At 38.8% G+C, this 25,506-nt stretch overlaps 1 protein-coding gene across 3 annotated transcripts in view; it reads left to right on the forward strand.

Annotated features, from left to right (window-relative positions):
- Positions 1-3,959: 3,959 nt before the first annotated feature.
- KANSL1 (KAT8 regulatory NSL complex subunit 1) overlaps positions 3,960-25,506 on the forward strand; it is a 160,746-nt gene continuing 139,199 nt past the window's right edge. For 2 of the 3 annotated variants that reach the window (XM_057714853.1, XM_057714856.1), the window contains exons 1-2: positions 4,308-4,525; positions 5,567-5,705. The gene's annotated coding sequence lies outside the window, so the exon portion shown is untranslated. Of the gene's footprint in view, positions 3,981-4,307; positions 4,526-5,566; positions 5,706-25,506 lie in introns of those variants that run through there. The other variant, XM_057714854.1, reaches the window with a different exon arrangement.

Raw genomic sequence — 25,506 nt, forward strand, 5'->3', positions numbered from 1 at the left:
GCGGAGATTTTGTTGTTGTTGTGTTTTGTTTCGTTTTGGGTTTTTTGCCTCACCTTGCAGGATCTTAGTTCCCCAACCAGGGTTCAAACCTGCGCCCCAGGGCAGTGAAAGCCCGGAGTCCTAACCACTGGACTGCCAGGGAGTCTGGACTGTCGGTGGAGGTTTAAGCACATGTCTTTTAGTAAAGTTGAGCCTCTTTTCATTTAAGAGCCAACCTTACTTTCCTTTTTGTGAAATTTCTGTCATATCCTTTGTCCGTTTTTTGGTACAGAGATTTTTTAAAAAAATATTTTCTTTGTGAAATATAACATACATATAGAAAAATGTGTAAGTTTTGGGGGTGCATTTTAATAAATAGTTATAGAGCAAATATTTGTATACTTATCACTTGATCAAAAAGTAGAACACTGCCAGCCCCTAAGAACAACCCCAGCTCCCAGTCAAATCAAACTCCTTCTGCCTCTCTACTGGCTCTCCTGACTTTTATTGTGTTCATTTCCTTCTTTTTTCCTTATTTTACCGCCTATCTACTCATCCCTAAAAATTATAGTTTACTTTTGCCTGCTTTTAAACACTATATAAATGGAATAAGACTAGATAATTTTTTGTATCTTGCTTTTTTGTGTGTTCAATATTACCTTTGTAAAAAGTTATTCATGTTGTTGAATACAACCATAATTTATTAATTTTCATTGTATAAATATATCACAGTTTAAGCACTTTATGCTTGGTAGACATTTGGGATGTTTCCTTTCTGGGTCACTAAGGAACAATGCTACTATGAATATTCTTGTACAGTCATCCTGACACTTAAAATTCTGCATTTCGTAATAATATATATGTAGTAGTGGGACTGCTCTGATAGAGTATATATATCTTTTCGTTAGATTATATCAAAGTCGTTTCCAAAGGGGCTGTACCAGTTTACACTCCCCCCAGCAGTGTATAAGGATTGCTGGGCTTTATTTATTGATTTGTAGGAGATCTTTATATACAGCATTATGGAAATTAGCCCTTTGTAATATGAGTAGCCAGACATTTTTTTTTCTAAGTTCACAATCCTTTTAAAGAGACACTGATGTTATTCCCCCCAGAGGAATGAAAATGTAACCGGAAAAAGTGGAGTATTCTAATTTTGAAGCATTTAAATGAAAAGCAAGAGTTCTGGGCTAACCTTCTTAGCACTCAATTTGCTATTATATATATCATTAATATAAATAATCTTACCAGAAACTTTCATGGAATGCAGTGGAAAACAGAATGCCAAATATAATAATAGTTAAAAATTGAGTGTTTAGCCTGTGTCAGGCATTATTTTAAACCCTTTACATGTAATATAATACATATTTAATCCTCCCAAAACCCTTACGAGGTAGTGACTATTTTTTGCCCAATGTTCCATACTTATGAAATAAGATATTGAATTGCAGATGTTCTCTAGACCTGATTTGAGCAATATTAATAAACTCAGGGAAAAGATTCTTTCTTAACTGATAAAGATATTTTCTTTTTATAATTTGTTTTCCCTCATGGTAAGGAATGATACCCCATCCTGGGCTCCTTTTCCCCATCTTTTCAGATCTGCAATACACCTCAGAGCTTTCTCTTTTTTCTTTGAAGACAGACAAGGTGTATCCAACTTTCATTCATCACCTTAGTGTCACAGAGCCATCAGACATCTGCGTGTAGGACTGGGAACCAGAGGGGGCTTGGAGTAAGTGGGGAAGGGTAAGAGAGAGACAGAGGTGGGATGGGGGGGAAGCAGGGCCACATCCCTATCTGGGTGTGTGGAGGCTGGGAAGAGTGATTTCTTTCAGATAGGCTTTCTTAACCTGGGGTCCATAGATTAGGAAATCCACGAACTTCAATCAGGAAAAGTAACCTGCTTTGATTTGGGGGGAAAATCTAACAGAAAATTAAAAACAGGAAATTAGTATCTCCTTCAGTTATGAACAGAGGTAACAAACCAAGTAGCATTAGCAGTACTTGTGATCTTGTCACCAATAGAAATCACAGGTATTTTCCTATTATACGACAGTTGTGGAGATCTTGAAATATTATTTTTGCTCATTTACTACCTCAAAATTATGGTGGTCATTAGGCCTTCCATTAGATATTATTATTTAACAGATTTAATATAAAGTACATATATTATTATGTTACACTTTAAAAATATTTTGAAAATTATATTTTAATGTAATTGGTTTCCTTTGGATTTCTGCATATATTTGTCATGCATTGAAAAACACTCCTGGTGGTACAGTGGTTAAGAATCTTCCTGCCAATGCAGGGGACACACCGGTTCAAGCCCTGGTCCAGGCAGATCCCACATGCTGTGGAGCAACTAAGCCTGTGGACCACAACTACTGAGCCTGCGCTCTAGAGCCCACGACTCACAACTATTGAGCCCATGTGCCACAATTACTGTAAGCCCGGGCACCTAGGGCCCGTGGTCCACAGCAAGAGAAGCCACCGCAATAAGAAGCCCGTACACTGCAATGAAGAGTAGCCCCTGCTCTCCACAACTACAGAAAGCCCGCGCCCAGCAATGAAGACCCAATGCAGCCAATAAAATAAAATAATAAAAAATAAACAATAAAATAAAAACATTCTAAGAAGGGTCCATGTATGAAAAAGTAAAGAACTCTGCTTTTTGAGTATTCTCTTGGCTTTCATTCTTTTTGTTTCTTAATTAAATAAAAAAGAAAAATTGAAGTATAGTTGATTTACAATGTTGTGTTAGTTTCAGGTGTACAGCAAGCTTTCATTCTTATTGAATGAGCCTAAAGGGAGTCCCTGAAGTGAGTCGTAAGACCTGTGAGGTTCTCATAGTTTTATTATTTTATTTTTTCGGAGACTCTTCCTCCTTTATCTTCCATACCTCTTCACTATTCTGTTTTTCTTATCTCAATGACCCTCTTTCTGTTTCTTTTCCCACTCCTGACTTTACTGTGGGTGTCTTTTTCTATTTCTATGGGGAGTTTATCCTTTAGCATGTCACTGATCACCACATTTATGAGAAGAACTCCAAATTTCTGCTAGTCCAGATTATCCACCCTCTCCCCAGTTCCATAACTCCAGTTTCCTCTGGGACACCTCTACTTGGTTTTACCACTGGTATCTGGAATTGAACATATTAAAAACTAAAATTCCTCTCCCAATCTGCATGTTGTCCCACTTTGCCTGGACAACTATCTTACCTGTCCCCCTGGTTTTGTAACCTTGGAATTATTTTAAAATTTAAGCCAATTAATTTCCTAAAATGGGAATCTTTGTGAATGGTACTAAAATAAAAAGATACAAAAGGATATACAGTGAAATGTAAGTCTTCCTCCCACCTGGTCCCCTCAGCTCCCCTCCCAGGAGGAAACCACTGTTATCAGCTCTTAGAGTGAGTTTTGATTCTTTCTTATTTTGGCTATATCTCAAGTCCTTCCTTGTCTGTGAGAATGTGTGCCCTTTCCTCTCCAGGCCCTCATGACCTTATATCTGGTTGACAATATGTAAGTATTCGTATGTGTATATTTTATATACATATATAAAATCTCCCTCTGTGGCCTTCCGGCCTCGGGTTTTCATCACATCGCTTCCTGGATGAAGAACCTACAAGGGTGAGGGGCCCGGGTTGGGGGTGATGGGCAAGGGGATCTAAAGGGGACTTAGGTAGGGGGTTCAGAGTGGCAGACTGGTGGGAAGCTCTGCCAGGATTCCTATTTCTATTCCTTCCACCTGAGGCCCCTTTCCAGTCCTCTTATCCAATTATCTCTGATTTCCAGGAGCCGAGACAGAGACATCGAGATACACAGAGACAGAGACGCCGAGACACCAGCATCCCTCTCCCCTCTGTCCCGCCCCACCGTTCTGACGGACATCCGCCATCAGCCAATGGCGCTCCAGATGTCCCCCGGAAGGGCCAATGAGAGACAGAGGAGGGCGGAAGGTTCCCCGCCCCCACTTCTAGGCTTGGTTGAGCCGCGCAGGTAGGTCCGGGGGCCGGGGGAGACGCCGTTGGCACTGGTGCCCGGCGGGGTGGGGGCACGAGTCAGTAGGGGTGATGGTGGGGAAGGGGAGGCGGCCCCGACCGCGGGAGCCTGAGGGGGCGGCCCGGCTGGGAGGCGGGGGGCCGACGGGCCCGGGGAGCGGGCGCCGCCGAGGGCCCTGGAAGCGGCTGGGCTGGGGGAGCGGGGACGCGTGTGCGGGGCATAGGGACCCCCCGCCGCGCGCCCACCCGCCGGCCTGGGCCCCGGGCTGCTGGCAGAGGGGCCGGGGGCTGGGTGCTCGGGGGGGCGGGCTGGGCCGGGCCCGGGGCCGGGGGCTCGGAGCAGAGCCCGGGGCGCCAGGCCGAGCCGAGGTGGGACGGACCGACGCGGAGAGGAAGGGAAGCTGCATCCCGCGGGCCGCCCCCTCCTGAAGCAAGCCGGGGCGACGGCCGCAGGCGCCCCTTCCCTGAGCGCACTCGTCCTCTCGCCCCCCGCCCCAACAATGGGTTTGGGGCAGAAGGAGTCGCCCCACTGCGGGAAGGGGGGTAGGTTTGGGGACTGAGGGTCCAGGGTGGGGGGAGGGGTGGGAACTCGGGCTCTCCCCTTTCTCTTCGCCCCTCGGCTTTTGCGGTAGGGATCGTGGAGGGGCTCTTAAGCCCTCCCGAGACTTGGGTCAAGAGTCAAACCCCCCCCCCCCCGCCCAAAAAAAAAAAAAAAAAAAATCCGACGAGCGGTAAGGAAAGTGATGCCAAGTCTTCGAAGCCGAAGTGACAAACGCATAGGAAGAACAAATCCACTCCAGGGGTGTTTATTTTTAATTTTTTTTTTTTTAAATGAGGGTGCTGTAGTCTTTGAATTTTTTGAAATTTATTTTACAGAGGTGGGTGCTGTTATTTTTGTCCCTACTCGGGCAAGCCTCCATTTTAAGCGAAGCAGTAACTGGTTAAGCTGGAATTTTCATTCAGGCCTAAGATGTGAGCAAGGATCCTGCAAGAGGTCACTTATGATCCATCGTCCTATCTCCAGACGAACTTGCCTCCCTCCCATCCTCAAAATTAAGTTGTTTGGTCTGCTTTTAAAGATCTCTAGGAAAGAAGGATCTTTTGTTTGTCGCACTTTAGTCAAGAATGGATTTTTTTTTTTCATGTAGAATGGGCTCTGCAGTTTAAACTCAAGAAAACCAGAACGCTCAGAGAGGTTTTAATTTATTAAAACTAAACGTGGCAAGGGTCTTTTTTAGGTGATCAGTTAACAAATCACTTTTTAATAGTGTTTATGAAATACCCTGGGTAATCATTTTTCTATCTGGGAAAAATGGTTTTGGCTTTCTAATTATTTGATAAGCAGTTTTGTATTATCTAAAATATGTCTTACACATTTAATCCAGTTTTATGGAAAAATGTATTTCTGCATACATATGGAGTTACATATACCACACACATTTGTCCTTTTCCAAAGGGGACGATATTTTCTACATCTTTTTAAGTTGGTGAGGCAAACAGTACTTCAAATCTCTGTCCAGATAGCTTAAACTATCTGCTTATCCTCGATTATTTTTAATCTAAATGAAAGTTCTCTCTTTTCAGATACCTTCTTGAAACAAAAAATTTTCCTGCCTGCTCATACTTGGTGACTGGGGGATTACTAAGACTCCTGTCTTGCTCATTTCTGAGTATTGTCTGAACTATTCCTGGCACTATGAATGCTATTTGGATGCCTCTTAAGGTAAGATGTGTTGTTTTTGTTTTTTAAATTAAAGCTCTCATTTTATTTCTTTTTCTTTAGAATTGAGGATTTTATAGTTCTCGAATTTGCAGTTCTTCAACCCTCTTACCCAACGTTCCGTTCCCCTCAAAAAACTGTTGTGTTTGCTTCCTAGGACTGATTGGTTACTCCTTACTTTGTATTGCTACTGTTCTTAATTATTGGTGTTAAAATACTAATGAAGTTTTCAATTTAACTTCCATGATGATGATGTGTTTATTTTTTAACTTTAAATTATGACAACCCACACAGTTGTACAATTCTGTTCCAATCTCAGTAGGATGGATTGGCAATTTAGACAGCCAGGTTCACTTTCAGACAGGTACTTTAGTGTCATAGGTGCTAGGGTGTGTCCCACTCTTGCAAACCTGTAGCTGATTCATGTATTACAAAAGATGTGTCACTAGCCATTTATTTACTCTGAAACGTCATTTAGTATGTTAGAACCTTCTAAGGCCTGTTCGTTTATGTGTATAGCTCTGTTGGAGAGTTCTGCTAGTCCTTTGCATGCGAATTTACACTGTTTTTCTCAACAGGTAGCACTTTGTGTCATGTTTCATTTCCCGAGATAAACCTCTTTGGGGGCAGTGTGGGTAGATGATCTTTATATGAAAAAGCTGTCAGTGATGTGGTGGTTCTCCAGTCTCTTGGTTACTTCCAGTTTCTTGTACATAGATGGTAAAGAACTGTCCATTAGGACTAAGCAGAGGACAAAGCTTCAGATATGTGTAGGGAGGAAAATGGGAGGAAGGATGGGGAAAGATAAGGTGTGATGAAGCCCCCACCAGCTTCCCTGGGTGGCACAGGTTGCTTGCTTCAGAGCTAAATGTTAGTGTAATTAAGATTATTGTCTGGTAATCTGCCCTGTGGAATTCCAGATTAATGCAGTGAATAAATCAGATATTAATGCAGTCTATGTAAGCTAAATATTTGGATTGTGGGAAGTCTTTAGGTAAATGTAGACTGAGTTCTCATCTTCATTTATGTTCCAGCTGCTATTGTTGGAGGAGGAGTGTGTATATTAGTATAAAGGAAGCCAGAGAGACACAGTTCTTCCAGCCACTCTCCCTGTGGATTTGGAGGGGTTGTGTGGGGAACCCAGCCAGAAGTCCTGAACTCATAGGAACTGCAAGAATATTTCTCTTTGGTGTTGAGTGTTTATTGCCAGTGTTTAGTGCCAGGACCTGGCAGCCTCTGTTATCTTTAGGAAGCAGGCAAGAGAATATCAACAGGTACTAGTTCCCTAGAAGCCCAAGGAACTGGGGATCAATATATTAGATTTTTATTTTACAGTTTTAACTAACGGATTAGATACAAAGAGGTCTGCTTTTTAAGATATCTATCTTTATATATATATATGACTTTTTTTCTTAATGTGTATATATATATATATATATATATATATATATATATATATATATAAAACATTTTACCTCTACATCTCTGAACCTGGGTAAGTTCTACAGTAACCCTTGAAGTTGCATCAAAGGCCTCTGGCATGACAGGAATACAGAGTAAAGTCAATACTCCATACTGTGTGAGTTACCACCTGTTAACTACTTAAGAATGTAGTTAGGTGACTGCCTTAATTTAACCCTTTGATCAATGGAAGACCTCTTCTGAGTCTAAACAAATCTTTTAATTTGTTAATGTTTACTTCTCCTTTTATAACTTAAAAAAACCTTAAAAACTGTAATGTTTGATCTGGGCCTGGGAAAAAGGCACTTTTTTGGTCGGGGAAAGGGGAGGAGGATAGCATTGAATTTGTAGGGTAGAATATAAAAAGGGGGAGAGAACTTTATTCTCTTTTTCAGTTTTGAATACCTTTAAAGTGTTTCTGAGATGTGTTTTCAGAGTGCAACTACTTATTTTTAAGGCAAAAAAAAAAAAAAAAGATAGGCTAATTAAAATGTATACGTTGGAGCCAAAATATTCATTTTCTGTAGTTCTTACACTTTGTTTCTGAATATCTTATTTCAGAATGAACTCTAGTTCTATAAGGCATTACTTAAATGTTAGACCCCAGTATGTGCTTATTTCTGTTTATAGTCTTATAGAAAATAGTGCCAATACTCACCCTTTTCAAGAACCAAAGTATGTAAGGAAACATAAATGACAAAGGAAAAATAACTCCAAACAAAAACTCCTCAATTTAAGGCACTCTTGGTAACTAGTATTGAAAATTATTTGCCCCTTTCTCTCTATATCAGGGTCTGCAGCTTTTTTATTGCTAGCCATGACTAAGCAGTATCAGTGATATTTGGTGTTTTTAGGTCCAGTTGTCAGGATTAGGGCATGGGTGAGATGGGAGAAGAACAGGGAGGAGGAGGAGGAGAACTGGGCGAGTTGGAGAAAAGATCAAACTGAAGATGAGATGGAGAGAAGAGATGCAAGGTCTTTGGCGTGTGATATGGTGCCACCATCAGGTGTCTCAGGTAGCTCTCAGGGACTGCTGGTTGCGTTGTGTGCTAGTGCCTTGTGTGCTAGACTGTACTATGATGAAGACAAGTAAGAAGTATTCTTGACAAACAAAAGGATGTAATTAGAATAGGATTCAATAGGATATGGAAAGATCTCCAAGATATAGGGTTAAGTGATGAAAGCAAGATGCAGAACAGTGTGTATGATATGTTACCCTTCGTGTTTTTTGAAAAAAAAAAAGAAAAGAAAATTTGTATTGGCTTGTTGTATATGCATAAAAAACACTTTAGAAGAATAAACAAGAAAACAGTGACATTGGTTACCTTTTAAGTCTAGGAACTGGGCAAGTAGAGGACAGAGTGGGAAGGACACTATTTTTTCACACTTTCTGATGTTTGTATCAAAATCGAAAAATTAAATACAAAAATTTTTTTAAAAACTTAAAAAGTGTCTCAATCCTTACATCTTTTCTTCTCATGTGTCTGGAAGTCAGAGAAATGTCAAGGGGCCACAACTGAGAGAGCAGATAGCCCTTGAACAGTGGTTGAAGGGATGCGTACACAAAGGATACTGTAATCTAGGGCATATTTTCTCCTGGGATCTTGAAGAATTTAAGATTTACAGGTTTGTATTTCTGGTATTGAATTGCAAGGTCAGACATTCAAAAATTTCACTTGCTCTTAAAGTGTTAGTAAAAAAAAGATTTTCATTGTTGATTCCCTCAAGTTGGCAATAAGATACACTATCACGTTCTTGGTTATGTGATTTGGGGCAGTTTTAAGAAAATCTCTTGGGGATTCAGGGTCCTCTTTTGTACTGGAAATGAAATTAACATTTACTTCAGGGGGTTGTTGTATATATTATATCTGTGAAGTACATAGTGTTTGACTTAGTGAACTACTACTGTTATTAAGATAATTGCTATAAGTAATAGTTCCTTATAGCTAGAGTTCATAGTGGGTGCTCTGGCTGACGTTGGTCAAGTTTCTTATTCTCCTAGAGACTTGGTGTCCTCATCTGTGAAAAGGATTTTAATTATAGTACCTAGATCCTAGGGTGGGTTTCGTAAGGACTAAATGAGTTTGTTGACGCAAAGTGCTTAGTATAACACTTGGTATGTGCTCAGTAAACACAAGCTGCTAATTTTTGTCATGACATCTGTTTGCTAGGGCTGCGATAACAAAGTGCCACAAACTAAGTGGCTCAAACAACAGAAATATATTGTCTCTCAGTTCTAGAGGCTAGAAGTCTGAGGGCAGGAGCCTGCTCCATCTGAAGGTGCTGGGGCAGGATCTCATCCAGGCCTCTCTTCTAGCATCTGGTAGGTCCTTGGCTTGTGGCAGCATAACTCCAGTCTTTATATAGAGTTCTCTCTGTGTATGTGTCTTTTTTGTTCAAAAATTCTCCTTTTTAAAAGGACAGCAGTCATACTGGATTAGGGCCCATCCTGATGACCTCATTTTAACTTGATTACCTCTGTAAAGACTTTCTCCAACTAAAGTCACATTCTGAAGTAATAGGGGTTAGGAGTCCAAAATATCTTCTTTGGGGGGCACAAAATTCAACCCATAACACCATCCGTTAGCCTTGTCAGTCCTGTAGACAGTGTTACTCATCATGGGTAGCAAACCATCAATACTTAGACATACGAAATGAAAATTTTGGTGCAAATTTGCCACATGATTTAAAGAAGCAGATTATTTCTTTAAGCTTCTCATGCATTTGCCTTTTTTATTTTTTTAACCAATTTATTTTTATTGAAGTATAGTTGATTTACAATGTTGTGTTAGTTTCTGGTGTACAGCAAAGTGATACATAACTTTTCAGATTCTTTTCCATTATTGTTTATTATAAGGTACTGAATATAGTTCTCTGTGCTATACAGTAGGACCTTATCTCGTTTGTCTTTAATATATAGATTTTTGTTGTTGAAGCTTTAGATTTATATAAAATGGAAACTTTAGAAGGCGGTAATGTTTTTTTTTTTAGCTATCAGTAAAATTCTGATTTGAAAAATGAAGATCAGGATTACAGTCTGTTCTCTGTGTCTCATCCTTTGGGGAAATTGATGAAACCTTGGGATTTACTTACTGTGTTAAGAATTAGGCCCAGGTATCTGTCTCAAGGGGTTTGGGAGCTAAGGGTACTCAGTGATGTGGAATTAACACCTCCTTCTCTATGTGAATAAAGAGATGTTTTATATTCAGTCAGATGTCATATTTGAAGAAGCTGGCATGGTTATCCTCCAACATTTAGCTTCTTTGGGGGGTCGACAGTACGGGTCATTCCAGAAATAGCAGGACCTTGAGGAAGTTCCTCCTCTGGCCTGACTGCTTTGGCCCACCCTCTGCTTCCATTCCCCTGCTGTTTGCCTTTAGGGTGAAGTTCAACCTTTTTGACGTAGCATATAGACCCATGATGATCTGGCTGCTGCTAACCTTTCTGTTTTATTTTAAAATCTTACCTTTCTCAAGTGGCCTGTGTGCACCTTTGATGGTTTCCTCTCCTGAAACTAGTAAGACTTTAAAAATTTATTTAGGTGAAAATTTTTCTGAAAGGTGTTATACATGCTTTTCTGCCTCCTTAAGAAAGCAAATTACCTGGTGGTCCAGTGGTTAGGACTTCTCGCTGTCACTGCTAAGGGCCTAGGTTTGATCTCTGGTTGGGGAACTAAGATCCCACAAGCCGAGAGGCCAAATTTAAAAAAACAAAGGGAGGGAGGGAGAGAAGGAAGGAAGGAAGGATGGACGGACGGACTCTGAAGAAAATTTTATTTTGTAATAATAATTCAGAATGACAGAAGATCTTCACTGTGCACATCACTATTGTACTGTGCTGAAATGTAATGTGCTTTTGGAGGCCGTAAGATGAACTGTATTCCTGGAGTAGTGTGCACGTATTACATATTCTTAGGCTAGTCTTCATATTCTTTTGCCTGTGGTTATCTGCTTTCCTGATCTCCTACCTTAGTATCTGGCTGTTACTGGCTTTGTTCCAGCCTCCAGGAGCTCTCTCTTCTATTTTAATGCCTTCTTTCTGTGGTAGGTTAGGATATCAGTAAACTAAGCTTGTATAAATTATTTGCCAAGGAAGAGTAAATAGATCTTTAATGATGGCTGGAGGGACTTTTCTGTGGATAAGGTACGTGAAGAATGACAGCTTTTTGACAGTCTGATGCAAAAATGATGTGGTGTTTGCCTGTGTGCACGTTATGGAGAAGAAGAGTCCATTGCTTTCATCAGGTTTTTACAGTGGTCTGGGACTGCTCTAGATAAATACGTGTTATGAAATTGCTTTGTTAGTTGTCATCAGAGGCTAGTTCCCAAATTCCTTCTCCTAGCTCCCTATCCTGAAGTGAAGGAGCTCATGGTCCTGGGTGATTGTTTAGACTGTGGGAGGAGAGGCCGTTCCACCAGGCCAGAGAGAGTGCTTACCAGCCTGCAGCAGAGCTGGGGAGAGAAGTCAGGTCGTGAGCGGGAGAGCAGCTCTGGGCATTGTTGGCTGGTTTGCTGCAGAGGACAATGGTAGTAGCCATAGTAAGTTCTAGAAGCTCAGAGAATATATTCATGTCCTGAAGAAATGGAAAAATATTATCTTTTCAAAAAATTATCTTTCTCATCTGAACAGTCTAGTGATTGTAGTTTTTGCTAGATTTTTTTCTTGCTTAGAAATCATCTTATGAAATGTTTGCAACCTAGATCATAATTTAATGAGACAGCCAGGTAAGAGTGAAAACAGAAGTAAAAGAATCAAATAAAGAATATAAATTAATGTTATAATTCTAAAAGGCCGAAATCACCTCTACCGCTTCCTGAGTTCTCTGGGTTCAGCAGTGCTGAACTGGTTGCAGTTCCTCCTGTACACCTTGTTGCTCTTTTGCCCCTGGGCCTTCACACAAGCAGTTGCCACTGTTTAAAGTGACCTCCTGTCCTGTTCTAGAAACATACCCTTCCTAGTTCTCTAATAACAGAGAGGTAATGACAGCAGTAACCAACGCAGAGAGCTTCCTGTGTACCCAGGCTTGCCTTTGTGTGTGCATCCCTGTGTAAACTTGTGTGTACAGTTACGTTGTACAGTGATTGCAGGTTTGCTTCTCCACCCAGCTGGTGTCCAAGTTCTTTGAGAGCAGGGGCTCTGTCCTGTCTTTCATCATCACTGCTTGCAAAATTATGGCACTTAGTAAATGTGTGTTGAATGAATGAATGGTCTGAGCACTGCACTGCCCACCCTGTGAAGTGCATGTTTAAGAGGGTATCAGTGGAAAAACTGAGTTAATTACATCCATTTGCCAGTCCTGGCCTTACCCTTTGGAACAATAGGACCCAGTCTGTTTAGTGTGAGCAGCTTTGCAGCTTTGGAATAAGGATTACAGAGGATTTTGGTTTTTTTTGTTATTAAATTCTTCATTGAATGGTGAAGGGCGCACAGGTGTTTTTGTTTTCTTATTTTTGCTTTTAAAAAAGAGAACCAGTGTGCTGACAGCCCATTGTCATCTGGTGACTAGAATCTTTTTACATTATTAGAATAAAGTATAGGGGACTTCCCTGGCAGTCCAGTGGTTAGGACTTGGCGCTTTCACTGCCGTGGCCCCAGGTTCAATCCTTAGTCTGGGAACTAAGATACACTGCCTGCACAGTGTGGGCATAAAAAATAAATAAATGAAAAATAAAAATAAAGTATAGAGAAGTGAATTTTATGCTTGTAATGTACCATCCAGGTAGTAATTTGGCAGTGAACTGATTATAATTTAAACATTTTTTGTGACATTGTTAAACATTAGTGATCAGAAATCCCCTTTCTCCTTTTCCATCACAGCTCTGTTAAGTATGGGTTTAGACACATAGTGTTTTATCTTTCATCACCGTGTATAAATTATGTTTGTAGCAACAGCCCAGAAAACGGCAAGCTTTGAAGAGTCGTCTAGGAGATATTTTAATCTAGGTCTTGATCCTGGTAGTAATTTTTTGGTCAGCAGGGGGAGCTGAAGTCACTGATACGTGACTGTCTCAGCTGGTTGTCAGTTTGTCCAGGCCCAAAGAAAGTAGAAGAGCCTCGCTGACAAAGATCATGATGAGAGTTCACAAAGAAGAGACACAAATGACCAAGAGGCACATAAGAAACATTCTCATTCTGATAAGTAATCAAAGGAATTCAGATTAAAATGATATACTGCTTTTTTTAAATCTATCAAATTGGCAATTGAACTGTATTGTCAAAGGTAGTGAGGGGGCAGTCTCTAAAACTGCTAGTGGAAGTGTGCATTGGGCCCAGTTTTTCTGGAAGGTATTTTGGCAACATATATCAAAAAACCTTAAACTGTCTTTTAACTCAGTAATTCCACTTCTAGGAATTTATCTTAAGGGGGAAAAATGGAGATACGTAGGAAGATTTGTGAACAAAGATATTCATCATAGCGTTTATACAGGTGAGAATTGGGAATAAACTTGAATGAACAGTGAGATTACTGGGTAAATAATGGCATATTTAAAGGTGAATTATACAGCCATAAAGCAGTATTTTTAAAGAACTTTTAATGTTGAGTATATGATAAATGAAAAATTCAGGATATAGAGGTGTATAAGGATTCTAAATATATAAAAGATAGAGAAAAAATATATATGTGGATATATATAAAATATATTACACACAGGGAACAGTGCAAGAATTAGGGGCACTGACCTCCATTTGGTAGAAAATCCATGTGTAACTTTACAGTAGGCCCTCTGTATCTGCAGTTCCACATTCAGGGATTCAGCCAAGCATTGTGTAGTATGTATTGATTGGAAAAAATCTGAGTATAAGTGGACCAGTTCACACCTGTGTTGTTCAAGGGTCAACTGTACATACATAGATAAAAGAATAAAAGGAACTATGCCAGCAAGCCTTATTGGGTCTCCTGGGGGCTGTCAGCCAATTGTCATGTCTCAGTTGGCACCAAGGGAAGTTTTGAGGTGAGGCAGTTATCTTACAAATGTTAACCTTGGAAACTTAAGGCCTTACCTCAGATGTCACTTCCATCTTGTAGGACCGCAGAATGGACCCAATATACATAAATTTGTATTCTTCTTGAGTATTCTTAACCCTGTGATGATGACATGTTCTGCAACTTTCTTTTTATCTTTTGTGGAAAAAAACTACTTTTTCAAGCTTAAAAGCTTAATATATTGTACCAAGATTTGGTGAATAAATTAGTACTTACCATATTGGTACATTTTCTGGTTTTGATCATAGTGCCCCTTGGCTTTCATGTTTCTCAGTTGAAGATGATTGATTTTAAAATGTGATCTCCAGTGAAACTCCTTCAGCTTCTTAGTCATTTCGTTTACGTATGCTTCTCTGCATCTTTGTCAGCATTGCTTTGCCTTTCTGGACTTACGGTAACCAATTAGAATTGCACTTCAGATATAGCTGAATTATGATTTGAAGGATGGGAAAATATGTTCTGTTCACAGCCTTTTCCATGTTGGCAGTAGAATTTGCAGTCTCTTCCCCCTTTGCATGCAAAAATCACATTGTCTTTAGGCAACATTCTGTAATTATTCAGACATTTCTCTTTTGACCGGAAGTCATGCATCCTTTAGGTACAACTTACATGTTTTTCCTGCAAATGCTTTACTTTTCATTTTTCCATACCGCATGCTGTTAATAAGCTGCCATTTTCCTGCCTGCAGTGTTTTAGCTGCTTGTATCTCAGTGGGCTCTGAGAGGTAATTCACGGTAAGAATCACCCTTTCGTTTAGGTCCGGTCTGGTGCCTAGAAGGCTTGACCTTACGTTAGCTGAAATGTGTCTCTCTGCAATTTCCACTTTGGGCCTAATTTTGTCTACACAGAAACTGCCAGGAGCAGCTCTAGTTTCTCTTTTGCTAGACAGCCCTGCACATGTTTAGACAACTTTCATGCTTGCAACGTATTCTCTAAATTGAAAATAAATCCTAGTTTTTGCGAAGTTTCTCATTTGATATACTTAAAAATCCTTCCCACCTCTCAGTTCTCTTGCTTTTCTAACTCAGTGTAGTATTTCACTGTCAGGAAGCTCATCATTCCATCTGCAGAATGGGGAATTCTCTGTCTCTTTCATATAACGTATGAAAGTGTTAAATATAGCAGTTCTAAAACATTACCTAAGATCAATCTCTTGCTTATACTTCATGGGGAAGTACCTCAGGATCCATCTACCCACAGTTTTTTGTGTTGCGTCCCATCTGAACCTGCCTCCTTAGTGCAGTAGGCAGTGTGTCAGTCTCATAAATCACACCCCCATCTATGGTAAATATTCTCAATTGTGTGGTCACGCAGGCTTTTTAAAAACAGCCTTTTATTTAGACTCTTATCAAGACTTTTATAAAAGCCTAAATAAATTATATTCACATACTTTCTCCTCAGAGAGTTTGGGTAGACTGGTGTGGTGTGATTTCCTCGTTTAGAAGCCGTGTTTGTCTTTTCCTGGGAAGGTTGTTTATGCTGATATGTCTTCTGATCTCATCCTCTACTAAGGATTTGCCAGTTTGACCGATTTGAAGCTCACAGCCAGAGCCCTTCTCTTGAATAGATGGGAGTTATATTGATGGTGTGTTTTTGTTCATTTTTGTTCAGCAGTTATTTATTGAGTGCCTGAATATTCCAGGAGTTGAGCAAGGGACTGGGTAAATGTTGTTGATAAAGGAAAGAGATCTGGGTTCCGTCCTCCTGGGTCTTATTGGAGGTCAGTCCTCTCAGATGACTGTCAGTATGTTCTTTCTTGAAATTTTATAATTTTATACATAAATTCTTTTAAAATGCAGAGAATACGTTGGGACTTCGTGACTACCTAACATTCTGATATATCAGTTTGGAAGCATCTTGTTTGTTTCGTGATGAATTTGATTCCCTATCAGCCCTGCTGATTTAAATGTTTTAAAGAGTAATTTGGAAATAGGAGTCTTCCTCATATCTTCCGCAGTAAGCATCAAAGCAAATTACAGTTAGGCCTGTCAGTTGTCTTGCTTTTATCGCTGTTTATACACTGTTAAGTGGTCCATCCAGTCTTTATTCAGCATCTGGCTTTTTATATATTTAAACCACCTCTCTGTGCCTTTGCATTTTCTTGTAAGTTTATTTAATTTTTTACTTTAAAGAAATATTTATTTTATTATATTTGGCATGCAGGATCTTTGTTGCTGGCATGCGGGGTCTTTAGCTGCTGGCCTGTGGGATCTTTAGTTGTGGCATGCTTGCAGGATCTGGTTCCCCGACCAGGGATCGAACCTGGGTCCCCTGCATTGGGAGCACGGAGTCTTATCCACTGGACCACCAGGGAAGTCCCTCTTGCAAGATTTTACTTGTTGTTTTGCCTACATAGGCCTTAGTGCTCCTGATCAGCTACAATTTATGGTATTTTATTGCTTTTCCTCATTTTTATTGTCTATTTTGGGAAAAGTTATTTTCCTCTCCCCACCTCCACTCCCCTCCCCTCCTCCCATGCTACTTAGCGATGTAAACATTTTGTTTGAGCATCTGACTTTTTTGCTTTCTCACAGTCAAGTATTTTTAAAGTCCATCTCTATGCTTTGTATTATACATATGCTTTTTTCCTTTTTTGAGGGGGGGAAGTAATTGTGTGTTTTTTGTTTTTTTTTCTTAATTTATTTACTTATTAATTTATTTATTGGTTGCGTCGGATCTTTGTTGCTGCACATGGGCTTTCTCTAGTTGCGGTGAGCAGGGGCTACTCTTCGTTGTGGTGCGCCGGCTCCTCATTGCTGTGGCTTCTCTTGTTGTGGAGCACGGGCTCTAGGCACGTGGGCTTCAGTAGTTGCGGCACATAGGCTCAATAGTTGTGGGTCACGGGCTCTAGAGCTCAGGCTCAGTAGTTGTGGTGCAGGGGCTTAGTTGCTCCTTGGCATATGGGATCTTCCCTGATCAGGGATCGAACCCGTGTCTCCTGCATTGGTAGGTGGATTCTTAACCACTGCACCTCCTAGGAAGTCCTACACGTTTGCTTTTTAAACATAATTTTAATTTTTTCTAACCAAAGTCTAGGTTTTCCTTTATAAAATTGGGTGACTATATATATATATATATATATATATATAAATACATTTTTAGTTTTTCCTGACTCTACAGAATGTTGGTTAAGTGTGTTTTTTGTGTTTTTTTAAAGCTCTTTGTTGGAATATAATTGCTTTACACTCTTGTACCAGGTTCTGAGGTATACCAAAGTGCTAAGCTATATTTATACATATATCCCCATATCCCCTCCCTCCTGCGACTCCTTCCCACCCTCCCTGTTCTGTTCCTCTAAGGCATCCCCCATCATCGAGCTGATTTCCCTTTGTTATACAGCAACTTCCCACTGGCTATCTGTTTTACAGTTGGTAGTGTATATATGTCTGTGCTGCTCTCTCATTTCGTCCCAGCTTCCCCTTTGCACCCCCCCATCCCCAACCCTGTGTCCTCCAGTCCATTCTCTGCATCTTTATTCTTAACCTGTCACTGGGTTCATCAGTACCAATTTTTTAGATTCCATATATATGAGTTAGCATACGGTATTTTTCTCTTTCTGGCTTACTTCGCTCTGTATGACAGTCTCTAGGTCCATCCACCTCATTACATATAGCTCAATTTCATTCTTTTTTATGGCTGAGTAATATTCCATTATATATATGTGCCACATCTTTATCCATTCATCTGTTGATGGGCATTTAGGTTGCTTCCATGTCGCGGCTACTGCAAATAATGCTGGCAGTGAACAGTATGGTACATGTATGTCTCTTTCTGGATTACGATTTTCTCTGGGTATATGCCCAGGAGTGGGATTATTGGATCATATGGTAATTCCATTTTTAGTTTTTAAGTGTGTTTTTTTATCTCTGTTACTAGTGAGTCATATATGTCAGTTTCTGATTATAATTTAGAACCAAGTTCTGTTGTATGTGTATGTTTTAGTATGTTCTAATTTTTTTTTGAGAAAGCATTTATCTTGTTACTTAAATTTCTATATCAGTCCCCTTCAAAGAAGTTTTGTAGTGTTAAACACAGACTCTTAACTGCACATCATTGTTACTGTTGTGGTTTTCAGGTTTCTGAATCGTTGAGCTTTAGAGTTGAAAAGAAACCTTGGTTTAAGTTAGTCAAGCTCTCTTGTTTTCTACGTGAGGAAACTGAGAGCAGTGAAGTCATTTGCCCAAAGTCACATAGCTGCTTGGTGGTAGAACTAGAACTTGAATGCCAGTACAGCATTAATTTTATGTCTATTGATTGCTAGGGAATAGATTCATCTGCTGATCACGTCATATTGGACCATCAAACAAAAAAAATTGTTGATTTACAGGGGCAAAAATAAAATGATCAATTTGGCTGGGAAATGAGTTGACTGATCAACTTATTCTTTCCTGTTTAGCCCATACTCTTACTCTCAGATCCTGTGTTCATAGACCAGGGTATTTTCTTTATACTCTGGGTAGAACTGGGGATGACACTGCCAGGTTTTTTCTCTTTGAACTACCCTTTTACAGAAGCCTTGCCAGCCATCTGTTATAATATTCTTTGGGCAGAGTATAATATTGCTACTTTTGTTGAAGCTTTTAAAATAATAATACATTCCAGTCCTATCTCACTGAAGATAACCCTTCCAGGAATAGGATTTTGTGTTCTTTAAACTATTCACTCACTTACTGATGTCCTAGTTTGTATCATTTATATAGATGACTGATTTTATCTATGGCATGTTGTATCTTCCTCATTTCATCCTTACACAGAGTAATTTAGAATAACTTAAGTTTGATGAGAACCTAATTATTATTTATATGTACTGCTGGCAGTGAGGTTGAAGTATAACATGAAGGCATATTAGTGCTCTGAGGTAATCTCTCAAGGGGAAATAAATGGCAGAATTACGACTTTTCTTCTGATGTTTTTACAAGTAGTTTAACATTCTTTTTGCACAGTGAAGTTGTTTAGAAATTAGAAATTGTGTTATTTTGGCTTCATCCTTTTTTTTTTTTTCTTTTAACAGCTTTACTGATATTCATTTCACATATCATAAAATTTACCCTTTTAAAACATAGTTTTTTTTAGTGTATTCACAGTTGTGCATCCATCACCACAAACTAATTTTAGAGCATTTTCAACACCCCCGAAAGAAACCCTGTATCTATTAGTAATTATTCTCTATTTCCTTTTGTCCCCTAGCCCCTGGCAGCCATTAATCTAGTTTCTTTCTCTATGATTTGCCTATGCTGGACATTTCATATAAATGGAATCATACAGTATGGGCTCTTTTGTGACTAGCTTTTTTCACTTAGCATGTTTTCAAGGTGCATCTGTGTTGTAGCATATATCAGCATTTCATTCCTTTTATGGTTGAGTAATAGTCCTTTGTGTGGATATACCCCATTTTTGCTTATCCAATAATCAGGTGTTAGACATTTTGGTTGTTTACATCTTTTAGCTATTATTAATAATGCTGCTGTAGACATTCTTGTACTAGTTTTTATTTAGACACTTCTTTTCGGTTCTCTTGGGTATGTACTAGGAGTAGAATTGCTAGGTTATGTGGTAACTTTAACTTTTTGAGGAACCAAACTGTTTTCCGAAGCAGCTACACCATTTTACATTTCCACCAGCAGTGCGTGAGGGTTCCAGTTTCTCCACATCCTTGGCAACACTTGTAATTGTCTGTCATTTTGCTTATAGCCATGCTAGTGGATGTGAAGTGGTATCTCATTGTCGTGTTTTTTTTAAATGTTTTTAATTAAGTAATTAATTAATTTATTTTATTGGCTGTGTTGGGTCTTTTTTGCTGTGCGCGGGCTTTCTTTAGTTGCGTTGAGCGGGCGCTACTCTTCGTTGTGGTGCAGGGGCTCCTCATTGCCGTGGCTTTTCTTGTTGCGGAGCATGGGCTCTAGGCACGTGGGCTTCAGTAGTTGCAGCACATGGGCTCAATAGTTGTGGCGCACGGGCTTAATTGTTCCGCGGCATGTGGGATCTTCCTGGAGTAGGGATCGAACCCACGTCCCCTGCACTGGCAGGCAGATTCTCAACCACCACGCCACCTAGGAAGCCCCTCATTGTCATTTTGAATTAATTTTCCTGATAGCAAATGGTGATGAGGTCTTTTTATATGCTTATTAGCCATTTGTGTGTCTTTGGAGAAATGGCTGTTTCTATCATATTCTTTGCCATTTTTAAACTGGATTGTCTTTTTATTGTTGAGTTCTAAGAGTTCTTTATATATTCTGGATAAAAGTCCCTTGTCACATAGAAATTTTAAATATTTTCTCTCATTTTATGGGTTGTTTTCACTTTCTTGATGGGGTCCTTTAATGCACAAAATTTTATAATTTTTTTCATATCTTTTAAAAATTTAATTAATTAATTGGCTGCATTGGGTCTTCATTGCTGTGCGTGGGCTTTCTCTAGTTGCGGAGAACGGAGGCTACTCTTCGTTTCCAAATAATTTTGGTTCATTTAGCAATAGTAAATTCTAATTGCCTAATTACTGAATGAAGATAATAGTTAATACAACTAATGTTTAAGAAATGATGAGTTATTGAATTTATGGCAATCACAGGAAATCTAGAAGCCTTCCCACAGGGCAAGAGCAAATACTTGAGAATGAAAGGCAGATGTAGAACTAAATACAATTGGACTAGGTCACAAATTTTCCTTTCCTTGACCTTTTCCCTATCTTGAGACATTGAGGGTAGAGGTTCCAAGTCTGGCACTTTAGATCCTTGTCTCCTTTTTGGTTCCCTTAACCTCGTCTCTTAGTTTTATTTTGGGGTACTTGTTTTGTTACCTCATTCTAGTTTTGCCATGAATAACACCTAATTTTAGCATTCTTGGGGTGGTCTACAAAAGCTACCCAAAAGGGCCAGAAGAGAGTTGAATTGGAAGCATAAAGAACTAAAATTTTGCTAATTGTTCTCTTACTACTTCTTAGCTTTGAATTACTATGTAAAATATCAGTGAGTAAGAGGGATTTTTTTTTTTTGGCTACCACGTAGCTTATGATGGTGACTTAGTATTTTTTTCCAGAGGTACTACAGTGTTTAGCACCCAATAGACAATAAATGTTTATGAATGATTGGGAATTAATAATAGGGCTTTAAAGGGATATCTAGTTTTATTGAAAATCAAAGAAAGTCATTCAAGGCAGGAATACAAGTATTACTGTTGTCATGTTATAAAAATTCAAGGACTTTCTAGGTGGCTCAGTGGGTAAGAATCTGCCTGCCAATGCAGGGGACATGGGTTTGATCCCTGCCCCAGGAAAATACCACATGCCGCGGAGCAACTAAGCCCATGTGCCACAACTATTGAGCCTGCACTCTAGAGCCTGTAAGTCACAACTATTGAGCCTATGTGCAGCAACTACTGAAGCCCACGTGCCTAAAGCCCGTGCTCTGCAACAAGAGAGGCCACTGCAATGAGAAGCCCATGCACCACAACGAAGAGTAGCCCCTACTCGCCGCAACTAGAGAAAGCCTGTGTGCAGCAATGAAGACCCAACACAGCCAATAAAATAAATAAATAAATAAATTTATTAAAAAAAAAAAATTCAATGCCCTTGCCTAAATATTACTAGCAAGATCAAATTTTGACATTGCCACTATAGAAATTCTAGGACGTATGAATAGTTTTTCTTTTCCTCTACACAGAAGGATTTTTTCTTCTTTATATCACAAAAAATATAGTTTCATTAGGCTATTTTTGTTGTTGTTGTTCTACTAGTTGAAGCTAGAGCTAGATCATTTGAGACAAATTTTGTTAGATAAATTTGTTTCTAAATTTGATTGTGAGAATTAATTTGGAATATGGCTGAAAATAATGAATATTATGTTCTGTTATTTTTGTCAGTCTAATTCAGAAATGAAAAACAGTTGCTGTTAAGAAAATTATATATGATTTCTTAGTAAATGAGCGACAGAGATAAGACAGGGACTTTAGCATTTCCTGAATTCCAGTCATGTTCTCTCAGTAACTTATGGTCTCATTTATAATATTGTACCCACAACAGTTCAACAATTTTTTATATTAGATGTTTTCAGGTTTCATCATCTGTATAAACGGACTCTGTTCAGGGGTTTTTGCTATGCATAGTTATTTATAAATGCTTCTCCTAAAGTACTCTCTAGGCCTGGGGCTGTCCAGAGCAGCTTGTCACAAAAAGGGCATTTCTTTGAAGACTTCTCTATCTTGAAGGAATGAGAATTTTGGATTTTGTTCTGTAATATATTTTGTGTTAACAAAAGTATATCTGATTTTACTATCATCTTTGATTAAATCGACACTCCAGCAGGGTGTTTCCTTGTCTGTTGAGTGGTTTCAGTTATGTCCTAGTCCGTAGCTATATGCTGCACACTGTACATGAGAACCCAGTTCAGGAATCCAGGAATCAGTGGATTGAAAAGTAATGTGCCTTTCCAAAAATGGTGTGCTTCACTATTGGAGGGAACAGGTATGATGTGCTGTCTCCACAATCCTTAGGCTCGCTGTGCCATCAGAGCAAGATTTTAGAAGTTGAATCTTAACTTTGGACTCAGCAACTCACCTAGAACTTTTTTTAAAATGCCTTTTGCCTTGTGAACTTGTTGCATCCTTTTCTCTTTGAATGTTTTTTCCCCTTCTGACTTTTTATCAGGCCCTCCACAAAGTTGGCTGCTCACAGCTGCCTTGAAGTTTTGCATGTTTACCTTTACATATCATTTAGAAAAGAAGCCAGACAGTTTCTTGGTAAATTTGGGGCATGTCCTGACATTTATGATCTGATACAGTGTTTACGTCTTAGGCAGATTGCTTCATTTGACATTGCCTCATCTGCAAAATCAGTATATTAAAATACTCCTTCTGTTATGTTTGGTCAATTAAGTTTTTTGGTTAATTCTAATTGAGAATTTTAAAATGTTCTATACTAAAGTTCAAAGCATTAGAATTAATTAAAATGTACCTAAATAATCAGTTTATTTAATCAGTATTTTTTTGTTTGTTTAATTGTTTAATTTAACTCCTTGAGAAACTTAATTAAAATATTCATGTAAAGTTCTGGTTAAACTGCATGTATTAGAAGTCAGTGCTTGTGTAGCTACTTTGAAATCTGGGACTGCAAAGGAGAAAGCCATCAATCTTGGATGTTAAGTCTTAACATAGTGATGACCTGGGAGAACCTGACTTGTTTCTTTAAGTGATACAGTTGCGTTCAGTTGAGTTTTAGTACTATCTTCTTAAATATCCCCAAATAAATTATTTCTAGATTTAGGAGTGCCTTCTGGGTTAACCTGTAACTTTAGTTACTATTCTCAATATTAACACAGTTAAATCATGAGGCTGCCTAAAGATCAGTTTTTCTTCTCAATGAGTTATTGGATCACTTCTATGGTGAGATGGTAAGATAATATCTTTGTGTAAATTCCAGAGTCTGTATCTAGTATGAGGAAGAAAATTATCTTGTTTTTAGGTGGGATTGAAACTAGGGGATACCATGCATTCTTATAATACTTGTCATTGACAAGTTTTTCAAATGCCTTAAGTTGTTTAATCTTACTGCAAGTTTGTTGCTATTGGATGTCGCTGTTGGACTGAGTACAGAAGAATATATGATATCATGAATTAGTTGAGACCTCCGTTTAGTGAAAAAAAAATCTTAATCTTTGAGCTTTATAGTCATTGTAATCAATGTGAAGATGTTTTCTTACTTACCTTTGGCCGAAACTTGATACTTGTGAAATTGTGAATTGATAGAATTGTTTGGGTTTAATACCTTTGTCATGTTTGCACTTCTTACTGGCTAGGTGAGTAGCATGTTTCTGTTGGGAGGCTATAACTCTGGAAGGCAAGTGATGTGGTGGGGAAAGTGAGAATTAGAGACTGACACCCGGATCCCAGAATGTGTTCCAGCTTTGGCTTTGGGCAGTCTCCTAACTATTTTCCCTTGGCTTCATTTTCCTAATAATAAAATCTGGAGGTTTTTATTAGATGGCCTTCCATATTCCTTCTAATATCTACAATTCTTTGATTTAAATTTCCCAATTTTGGCTCAGTTTATCCTGGCTTTCTACTTAATATTTACCTGGCTGAATATTAACATGAGAGCATGTACCAATTTCAGTTTAAAGATGTTTCTTTCATGATATAATTTTAATGTTGTCTTAAATAGATTGATGTGTTCATTTCTCTGATATCTGGACTAGGTCCCTGGGATGCATTGGCAAATAACAAAAACTGGGTCCCTGTTCTTTTGAAAATAAATGGTTTAGGCTTTAGGACTTTCTCCTTGGTTATTTTAATAATTTTTTTTTTTTTTTTTTTTTTTTTTAGTAAAAAGCAAAATATTCCCTTGTCCTTTTGAGATTGGTTTGGACATATGAAATACTAAATTTGTGATAGAATATTCTGCTTAGGAATTTCTGGCTTGTTAGAAGATGCACGGTGAGGAAGTTAAAGAGTGCCTTTTTGGAGTATGTTTATTGTATAGACCAGAGTAATAAATCAGAGAAGTTGGAATAATCATAGTTCCTGTTTTTAAGAGCTTTGAGGCTGGCTTCAGGAGGCAAGTATATGAAAACAACCTCAGAGGAATTACAGAGAGCATTTAACCAAGAGCAGGGTAATATAGTGTCAGTTATCTACGTTATTATTACTGTTTTCTTTTTCTTTCTTTCCTATTTTATTATTTATCCAGCTTGCAGAATCTTTGTTCCCTGACCAGGGATCCAACCTGGGCCCACAGCAGTGAAAGCGCTAAGTACTAACCACTGCACTGCCAGGGAATTCCCTTATTACTGTTTTCTTGAAGGAAAAATAAATTAGAGGTGCATTGGGGGAGAGGAATGAACAAGGATTGGTGGTGAGGAGGGATGGTCCTCTTTTTCATGGCAGAAAGAACACATATATAAAGCCATGGATGGGTACAGAGATGTGTGTAGGAGGAAAGGGCTTGTTTATATAAGTTTATATAAAATATGACAATATAAATAATCATAAAGTATTATAATACAAATACTCTAAAATATGAGAAAGTAATCAGTATGTTTTTGAGTTCAGGTGTAAGATATAGGAAACCTAATTCAAATTGGGTTAAACAATAAAGAAATGTTTTTTGTTACATTGGTCACATGTAGCTGGAAGTCCAGAAGTCTTGCAGATGTCAGGATTTTTTTTTAAGGACTTCTATTGAGATATAATTGACAAACAGTGAACTGCATATATTTAAAGTGTACAATTTGATTTTTTTTTCTTATTAGTAATGTATATATATGGCAATCCCAATTTCTCAATTAATCTCCCCCCAACCCCTCCCCCCCACCACTTCCCCCCCCCTTAGTGTCCATATGTTTGTTCTCTACATCTGTGTCTCTATTT

This window comes from Hippopotamus amphibius, chromosome 17 (genome assembly GCF_030028045.1).
Source record: "Hippopotamus amphibius kiboko isolate mHipAmp2 chromosome 17, mHipAmp2.hap2, whole genome shotgun sequence".
NCBI classification, from domain to species: Eukaryota; Metazoa; Chordata; class Mammalia; order Artiodactyla; family Hippopotamidae; genus Hippopotamus; species Hippopotamus amphibius.